We start from the raw sequence: 10,247 nt of genomic DNA, 5'->3' as shown, positions 1-10,247 counted from the left end.
TTTCGGCCCGAACCGTTTTTCTCTCTTTTCTCCTCTCTCGTACAGCCTCCAACGCCACCTCCTTCTGTTCGCCGTGGCCCTCCTCTGCCCCGCCACCCAGCGGCCGCCGACGCCTCCTCCACCCCACCCCACGGCCCTCCTCTGTCCCGGCTCGCCGCTCGCCCGCCGTCGCCGCAATCTCCACCTACGATCCGCGCACGCCGTCGGAGGCACGCGACGAGGCACCGCAGCCCGCATCGCCGGACACCCCTCCTCCTTATGCCCTGAGGCCGACGCTGCCTCCTCCACCCCGAGGCCCTCCTCTGACCCGCCTCTCACCAAGCCCGCATCGCACGCCAACCCCTCCTCCTTCTGCACTGAGGCCGCCACCGCCTCCTCCACCCCGAGGCCCTCCTCGGCCCTGCCTCTGCCCGCCATGCTCGCTTGCCAACCGTCGCCGGCGATCTCCACCTGTGATCCGTGGCCGCCGTCAGAGTCCCCCGGGTCCTCGATTCCGTGTCACGGTGAGTCCGGCCTTCTGGAGCACCGAGCCGTTCTTGGCTTTCTTCATTTGATTTTAGGGTTGGTTACATCTGAAGGCATGCTGCAACTACCGAGATCTGCCTGCTAATCTTCCCATTATGTGTCAGTCTACAATTGCTTTCATATTTTTAACACAATCTGCACTTTAGAATACTAATCCTCTTGCTTTTCTCTTCTTTTTTTCTTTATTTTGCAGCCATCTAATGTAGTAAGAGAGATGTATGCAGGTACCTGGAATTGTGGATGTTCAACAAAATGTGAAACATTGGGCCCAACTGGAACTAAATATGGATATAGATAAATATTAGAATTTTTAATTTTGAAGCATCCTAGGCTCCTGGTCTGCATTATGCAGTTTTTTTTTGACGAAAACGACAGCGCCGATTCAATTAATTAAGAGTTGGATTTTACAAGCGCAAAATGCGCGAAACAGAAAGAAAAAAAAAGAGAGCAACACAGATAGCTTACACAAAGGACATCGCCACAAGAAAAGCACACACGTCGCTAGAGGAGCGCTCGCAACCCATCGAAGGGCATCTCAACACCGAGACATTGCGAAGAGCACAAACATCGCCACCCTACTCGGCAGCCATCACCATGACACTGGAGTCAACATGTCAACGAGTGCCGCCATCGCCGTCGAAGGACTGCCATCTGCCGAGACATACGTTCGAAGGGCATTAGGAAGCTGAGACCCGACACCGCGCACGAACCTTGACCGCCAATCCTGTCACATGATACCCCGAGCACGCTGTGGAGATGCTGGCCATTATCTTTTGTATGTTTTCATGTTATTTTAGTTATTTTTGCCTCAGCACTGCATAACGGTTGTTGGTGTATCATACCCAGAATAATTAGCATGAGATGAGATGCAGCCATGGTCAGGGTAACAAATTACTTTAGTTTGCAAGTGAACATATATTTTTCTGTGAATTCAAAAATATCTACTTGAGATGAGAGTTCCATGGGTACTTGTGGAATCAATATCGGTTTTATGCATATATGTATGTTTCCATGCTTCGGTTCTAAGGCAACACCTTGGTACATTTGGAATCAATACTAAGTATCCTTTCCCATTCTTGCTTTTGCTCCATCATTTTCCTTGCCCCAAGGTTGCAGCCGCAGACAATGTGAACTTGTGTGATTAAAGGAGCAGTACTTCCTTCACAGCACATCACTTCAGGTAATTAATTGGTTGGTTTTGTTTGGAAGGATAGTTACTATAAAAAGAAGCTGCACCAATGGCCATCTCATGCATGCTTTTCTGTTTTGTTTGAGAAATGGAGTGAAAGCAAAGAATGTTAAATGCTCTGGATCGAGCTGTTCTGATGATATGCTCCATTGTGTGCTGCTGTTAACAAAGAATGTTAAATGCTCCGTTTCAGAAGTTTGAGTGACACTTGGAATTTGCTCTCAGGAAAGCATGCAAAGATAATTCTAGCAGTGCCTTTGTTATCTGAAGGTTGCAAAGATCGATGACGACGATTTAAGCAATAGGGATGAGTCTTCTTGAATACTTAAACAAGCAGGTATATTCCGAATTGAGGGTAGGGAGAACACAGGTCATCTCCTTTCAATACTGATCTTTGTGCTTTTCTCTTCTTCTTCTTTTTGTATTCTGCAGCCAGCTATTGGAGTAATAGATAGGTACATGCACGTTACATTAAGAACTTAGAGCAACCTTTCTTCTGGTGTAATGATTGCAGTGGGCTTTTTAGTGATCAGAGCGATAGAGTTGTTTGGTATTGCTTTTCTCTTGTGATATAAGTCTTCAGGTGTACACATCGATTTCGAACGTCATGCAGTGGTTCTCAGATATTTTGGGAGCTTTGTTCGCATACTTATCATGCTGCTAAATGCATATTAATTAGTATGCATAATAATTGTAAAAACATAGATTAGGTTTGCTCTGCACTATAAACCACTTTGCTGCATGTTGGAGATGAGATGCGATGCTTATTGTTTTCGTTGATCTGATCTTGAGTTACATTGTAGAGAGCAGAGCCGGCCACTGGAGAGATGAGATAATAAGATTACATTTCCAGGCAACCAGGAGCTCTCCATTGGACGAGAAACCATGGGGCCCTCAAAAGAATCGTGACCGCCTCGGCCGGCAGCAGCGACTGGGCAGCGCGTTGTCGAGATTGTTGCTACTGCTGCATTACACCGACCTGAACTTAACTACGGTATGTAAGTTCTGAATCAACTTGTGACGACCACCCAGCCTGCTGTGTTCTGGTCAAGTCTCACTTCAACATTTCTGGCTGTCTCCAAGCTCGGTGACAATACACGGTATTCCTGGAAGAATTGGGTTGCATTGTAAATTAATACCTGACAATTTGATCTTATGGCCTGCTGGATACAAGACGAGATGTTCGTGGTTTTGGTTGATCTGGTATGTGCTGTGATGGAGACAGGAGAGAGCAGAATCGACCATAATGGAGTCCTTCAGAATGAATGATCGCCATGATGGTCATGGTGGAAGCTGCATTCCAACACGACTTTTAGTATAACCTGTATTTATTTTGTGAACAGATTTGTCTTGCAATATTCAGATAGAGTAAGGCACATTGCATTTAAGAATATTGAGAGGCTGAAATTTTCGTGATTAGTCTGCGTATTTGCATGTGACTTGCTATTTTTGCATGGTACATTCATATGGAGCATTCACTCTAATGTACGTACATATCTTTCCGGTTGAAACTTGAACTAAGTAGCATAAATGTTCTAGAATCATCGGTTCTTGTTTATCGTTATAGTATTGTATTTACATTATTGTATTGTTCAGGATCAATTTTTGGTACACCTGCTCAGGTATGATGGATGCGGAACCGAAGATGTCATGCTTCTATGTATTTTTAACGCATCAGAAAATTGAGCCCAATAAAAGATGCAAAATTAGTTGTGTTCTTACTTTCTACAAATGCAACGTTGATACACTTTTTTTTTCATATGGGGGTTATGCACGATGGTCGACTGCTGAATTCAACAAACTTGTTTGTAAATGGCTTCTACACATGATTTTGTACTAAAGTAGCATATAAAAACAGAATTCAAGTTGTCACGTATTGTGAAAATCGTGCAACGCACAAGCTCACTAGTTCCTCTGACATGCCATGCTAACAAAAAATAATAATAATGAGTATACGTAAATGCTTGTCATCTTCAGAAAATAACAATACTGGGCTGGAATGTCCTATGGGCTGGACCAGGCAAAAACTTGAAACTATGAAAGCCCAAGTACGGACATATAAAAAGCCTTGTTGTGAGAGTTAATGTGTCCACTGGGCTGAGCTCCAAGACTTTCGCGAAGCGGCCCATTCGGGAAAAAGGCTTCCGGTTGACCAGCTATTGGAGTTTGATACTCCAGGCCCATTTTTGTTTCTCGGAGCAGACCGAGCCGACTAGGCCCAATTTGGTTTCCTGGAGACGCAAAAGCAAATCTTGTGGGCCCCCAAGGATGACGCGCCATTGTCATACGGGCCCAGCTCGTACTTGGTGGGCCTGGCCGGAGCACGGCAACCACATGCCAAATTCCAGAAGCAGCAGCCGGAAGCAGCTTTTGCTTTTGCAAGGCAATGCAGTGCTGACCACCTCGCGAAGCAAGCAATGGCAGCAGTAGGATCCGTGACCAGCGATGATCCGATGCATAGACCGACGGACGGACGGACGGACGACGGGTATCTCGTGATCTGTGCCCTGCCGTGTTTATTTAATACCCCGCCCCTGCGTTTGCGTGTGAACGAACATACCGGGCCCGTGACCGATCGGGCAGGCCGGCCGCGTGCCGATGGATCGAGTTCGTTAATTGCTTCTTCACGATGAAGCATGTGTGTCTTTGTCTTGCGCATCAAATGCGTCTCGATCTACTGGCAGGCATCAATGCGGTGCATGGGGACGGACGGATCGAGATCGGGCGGTGGATTTGATACGGGCAGTTAATATTGTGCCAGGCCGGAGCCGGATCGAATGTTTTGCGAGCAGCGGTAACCAACGCGTAACAAACTACCCCCATTTAATGTTGTTTGTTGGATCAGTATCGTGCGACGCTGTCCAAATCTGGCCATCCATGCCCGGTCCCGGGCGGTGCGGCCGTACTGTACGCCCTTGCGCGCGCCTGCGAAACAGCAAAATAAAGTGTTTTTCATCTGAAGAATTTTTTTGGGGGCTGGCCGGCACGTTGTTTCCGCCCATTTGATAGACCATTTGGTTGGGAAAACAAGCAGAGAAAAGACCAACATATATGCAGATGGTTGTATATGTACTCCTACATTATGGAGCACCAACAGTCGTTGTAGTAATTTCCAGCCGATTTAGAGAAGAAGAAGAAAGCTCCAAATTAGGAGCAAGAGAGTTTAGCAGCAATGGAGGGAGTAACCTAGTTATAGAGTACTCCTTTAAATTTTGTGTTTTACTCCAGGAGAGAAGGGATGGAGTGAATGCAGTCTGCAGTCCGTGCACGTTTGGAGCACCCAGAGGGGCTCGTGCAAACACAGTCGGTCGTCGTGGCACTGTGTGCAGCCCAGCCGCAAGGGATCGAGATCGAGAGGGACACGACACGGACACTGTGCGCCATGAATCCGGGTTCGAGAAGCGCGTGCCCTCTGTCAGCCTCGCCGGCCAGGGCGCTGGGCACATGCCATGCCATGCCGCCGGTACTTGACGGCGCCTGGCCCGAGGGAACGTGCGCCCGCAGAGGACGACGACGACGGATGAACAGCAGCAGCAGCAAGGAAGCAACCACCTGCCAGGTAACCCGGGAATTGATGGGCTCGCATCGGTGCTGGTGCTGGCTGATGGATGCACAGAGGAAACGCGACGGATGGCGGACCGGAACAGAGAGACCAGACCAGACCATGCTGCTACACTCCACTTGTCTTGCCGGGCCAGGTGGCTACAGGCCTACACCTACAGCCTACAGGTGTCTAGTGTAGCTAGCTTTTGTTCCTGTATAAACCTGTCCATGGTCTTTGGGGTTTCTGCTTACTCGTGTAAGTCACCAATGGCCTTTACCCACGTGACCTGACGTACAATTTAGATCGACCGGTCAAGACCAAACCAAGGCGGAAAAAAAAACACTACCACTTGATTTCGGTTTCTTCTAGAATATGAAAAGTTGGTTACATCGTGTTTTGGAAAGGGATAACTATAGTATTTTGGGGGCTGACAGTAGTATTTTGGTGGGTCAAGTGTACAAGTGAAATGGCCTGTAGTAGCACCTGTTGCTACAAAATTTCTATAAAAGTTCAATGACAAGTGGAACTTAATTGATCAAATTTCTCTTCCTTTAATATGTTGTTACATTACCAGTTATGCAATATGTTACACGTGACAATTTTTCAAAGTATATGTGACATTTTGTTTCCATCAATCTGCTTCCGTGGTTACTTAGAAAACCCAGGCTGTGATTAGAAAGTAGCTCCGAGACTTGTTTTTACCTCACACGTGTCTCAGCCGCTGGATCAAGAATGGACGCCAGATGGGAGGGGTAAAGGCACCTGGTGAAGTGCAGGACCAACTTCACCGAAGCGGCGTCGGGTCTTAGGGGGCGAGAGACAGTGCAGACACCGTACGTGTTTTACGCATACGTACGTACAATTAAAAGAGTAAGTCTATAACAGCAAAGATTAGCAGGTGCTAGCAGCAGTAGCAGTAGTAGATTCCACAGGAAACCGCCATCAACTAATCGCTGACTCTTTTTTCCCTCCCGTTGTAAAGAATTTTGCAACGGAGGTGACTGGAGCCGCTGACCTTGCCACAGTCCTGAAAAGCAGACATAGTACAACCGATCTCCGGGAATAGCTACCTCGGCCACAGCGCTACTCAAAACAACAAGGCCACGACGACGACGCGACGGCTCAAAATGGTGTTGCTAGCCACGCCGCTACTCCACCTAGGAGCACTAGGAGACTACAAGGACTACGTTTCTCGCCTGGTCTGGTACGTATCTCTCACTCCAACGGTATTCGGTTCAGCAATCATTTGACGACAAATTATTTCACGAATACGTGACTAATGCGATCAAAATCATAACCACAAACAAATATATTTGTGTAGAAATATAACGAATACTTCCTCCGTCCAACAAATGATGTTTCAACTTTGACTAAATTTGAATGCATCCATACACTAAGTCGTGTTTAGATACATTCAAATTTTGACAAACTTGAGACATCTTTTATTGGACGGAAGGAGTATGAATTTATGTCATGTAATTATATATTATGTCATTTAAGAATATAACGAATATGAATTTATTGTTGGACGGAGTTAGTATTACTCGTCGGTGCATCGCTGTCACAATTTGGATCTTGTCCTCTTTTCTTCAGCCAAAAAGTAAAAAAAGCGCTGGCTGGAATCGTTGTCCTTGTTTATGGCGGCTGGCGGGCGCGAGGCCAGACGCATTTGGCGCCAAAAAAACGAAGTCTCTCGGCTTCCTCTTCCATCCGAGTTTTGGCGCGAAAACAAGACGGTCTCGTGGCGGGAAGAGCGAGTAGCTTCAGACAGACAGCCAGTGGGTCGTGGTGGGCGGCCACCCATAGGGCATACTCCTAGGAGAATGCGCGCGCTCTGCTCTGCTCTGCGGGGTCAAAAGGACATTCCGCGCATGCGCGCCGCGTGCGTCTTTTAAAATCTCATCTTCTGATCTGCATCCAACGGCTGGTGGTCCAGGCCAAGGTCCATCGACCGTCCACAGGCATCGGGATTCAAACAAGACGATTATCTGATCATGCAAAATATCTCAGCAGGGCGTCGCGTGATCTGTGCTGTTGTTGTTGCGGGTTGCATCGAGACATTCGAAGGGACCAAAATGGTAATTACAGTTAAAATCAAGGGACTTCGTTTTACAGCCTTGTCGCTGTAAAATCGATGCAGCCTTGGGATGAACCGATCGAGTACGTGCGGCGGCGCATGCACTGCAATAAACAAGACCGTAGTATTTATATTTTTGAAAGGAACAAGACAGTATTTCTAGATCAAGATCTTTTTTCTTAACGAAAGTGAGCCCTCGGAGAACACACAGTTACTTTTATCTCGTGACTTTTCGTGGTCAACACATGACTTCTCGGCGAACGAAAGCAACTGTCAGTTCCATCGTGTACATTCTTTGTTCTTGATATAAATTGCACTCTCAAGAAATCTTTTTTATTTTTTGACAAACGAGGAACACATTTTTGTTCTTCTGGCTTGGTGAGTCCGGACACATGAAACACGCCAAACCACCATTCGCTTATATGCCTCGATTGATACTGCGCTGCACTAGTGCACACCGTGCAAGCTAGGGTTGTGATCATGGTAAGCACATTCATGCACGACTCGACGCGACCTGTAATTCTCAGCGGCCGTGCTGGGTTCATTGGGCCATGATGAGAACCGCCTTCCAGAATTTGAAGAGCCAATCAATTAATTCGGCCATATGTGTATTTTTCGGGGACAAATCAACGGCCAGCCTGTGAGATCTCACTACGTGCAGCAAAATTAAATTAATATTATCCGTGAGGTTCATATGAGTTGCCTCGTTGACCTCTAACAAAAAACACGAAGATGTGTCAACGGGTGTTTAAAAGAGGAGCAGTAGTATATGAGTAAAATAGAAAAATGTTTCTATGCATGGACAAGTCAAATGATACAAAATAGGCTGTGAAGGAACACTACCCCGTACAATTATGGAATTCACAAGTCACAATAATTAAACACCATTATTTCTGTTGAGATAGTAGGAGGGACGATCGCCAGGATAGGAGTAGGCGGACCAAATTTCGGCAACCCATTTTTGGTCTGTCAGAAGTGTTTTTTCTTTTATTATTCTTAAATTTATTTGTAAACTTTTGAAAAAAAATTCTCGCTTCAAGTTACAATTTTTAAAATCTTTTAATTTAAAACTTTAGGTACAGAAAAATGAACTCCCAGCAGCATTGACTCCGGTTCGGCGGCGAACGCGATGAGGGTTGCCAGTCCGTCCGCAGATGGCTGCGGCGGAGCGGCTTTGGGCGGAAGGGAAGCCTGGTGGGATGGATCTAACCTCCCTCTGGTGGCTAGAAAGAAGAGCCACGGAGGCGGGCACGCGAGAGGCGGCACGGTGAGAGGAGTCGCTAGGATGTGCGGGGCCGAGGGGAGGGAGGGGCGGTCGGCGTGAGAACGAAAAGGGGAATGGGTGGGGCACAACGCGTCTCGAGTATGCACACCGTCAACCGGGGTCGACAAACACCAAAACGAGAACCCGCTATCATAAATCAATCTTTAGGATCAATTATTTTAGTTGAATCTTTTACTTTTTCGTCGAAGGAAAGTCTTGTCGGGGGACAACACCATCTCGAGAGATTTGTCAGCAGGAACGAAACAAAATGGCCGACCGTGGATGTCAAACGCTAACAATGAATCGGCCGGTCAACCGCATATATAACCCCCTAATTAATTAGCCTATCCTTGCACGACACAAACATCCAATAAAAAAAAATAACAAGACGCTTGCAGGCGTAACGCAAATTAAGCCGTCCCATATGATGTCATTTTCCTTTCCGGGCGGGGCCGGCGTCCCTTCACGGCCAGTAAAGCTAGCTCACGTATGTTTGACCGCAGAACATATGGATCGTGCATGCATGCGCGCGGCGCACGTACGTACCACAACGTCCGATTGCACGATCTAACCACATGCATTGCATGATCTCGAATCAGACCATACACATACATTCGTGCAGGGATTGGATCGGACTAGTGTTAACCACTAGCACCATGTCTGTACTAGTACGAACCTTAATTAACGCATTTTTATTCACGAGATGGTCTGGAAATCTTTCCATGTGATTTTGATTTTGATAGGAGAGCGTGCAGTGGAAGTGGAACGCAAAATGCTCGGCGTGATGGGCGCGTGGTGGCCGGCATGCTGCATCACATCCCTACTGCTTGTCGTATGAATCCGTTAATTAAAACCAGTACTCCGTACTACTGTCAGATCTGGCCGTTCAATTAATGCACATCGCCGTTTCCCGCGCGCGCAATCTCTGCTCGATCCATCCATCTCGTTTGCGCCATGAATGTGCCTTCACGCCGCGCGCATGCCAACGTCTCCCTCAATTCCAGATTATATTAATTACTGATGTGTTAAGGTTCAGTTTCGCATCGTTGCATTCTGCTCAAGTTATTTTATAATGTCACGTGAAAAACACACACACGAAAGTAGAAAAAAAAATGTTAGCTAAATGAAAAAATAGATTAAATAAAAAAGGTTGGAAAAGCTGGGATATCATAATCCTAAAACTCACAGTCATTTGGCCTCCGTCTTCAATCGTGGCCCAGCTCCACTGTTGAGTTAAGTTAAGCCAGGCGGCGGCGGAGGGATACATGCACTGCATATTCGTTCAGTGATTTGTCTTGTGGAATAATGAAGTAAGTACTCCGTGTTTGACCTGGTATCTGGGACAAACTATGCTCCGGTTTTGGATGGCGTCGGCTCAATGCAAAAAAGCAGGCCTTAATTTGTCCGTGCCACCGTCTCTTCTCTTGCAGCGGCACCATCGATTGATCGGTAGAGCCAAAAATCTTACAGCTCCAAGACACTTACAACTGTGCTTATCAGTTCCATTCTCCTATATACGGTGACATAGAAAAATTTAACACTACGGACTGTGAGTCGTACTACTACTAGCACGCCACAATGTCGCAACAAGAAATTTACTGTCCATAAGGGAGAAAAAAACACGCGTGGCGTACGTGCTTAGCTACTT

At 46.7% G+C, this 10,247-nt stretch overlaps 1 long non-coding RNA gene across 5 annotated transcripts; it reads left to right on the top strand.

The window, feature by feature from the left end:
* LOC104583531 lies at positions 1-3,238 on the top strand. 5 transcript variants are annotated; one of them, XR_001406636.2, is made up of 3 exons: positions 1-1,705; positions 1,908-2,051; positions 2,518-3,238. It is a non-coding gene; the product is annotated as an uncharacterized LOC104583531 (long non-coding RNA). The 5 variants fall into 5 exon arrangements; XR_001406637.2 differs by having other exon boundaries at positions 3-503; positions 750-2,051; XR_731347.3 differs by having other exon boundaries at positions 3-503; positions 719-2,051.
* Positions 3,239-10,247: the final 7,009 nt, after the last annotated feature.

This window comes from Brachypodium distachyon, chromosome 3 (assembly GCF_000005505.3).
Source record: "Brachypodium distachyon strain Bd21 chromosome 3, Brachypodium_distachyon_v3.0, whole genome shotgun sequence".
Classification (NCBI taxonomy): domain Eukaryota; kingdom Viridiplantae; phylum Streptophyta; class Magnoliopsida; order Poales; family Poaceae; genus Brachypodium; species Brachypodium distachyon.
The sequence above is the reverse complement of the archived record's forward strand: the minus strand, read 5'-3'. Positions and strand labels throughout refer to the sequence as shown.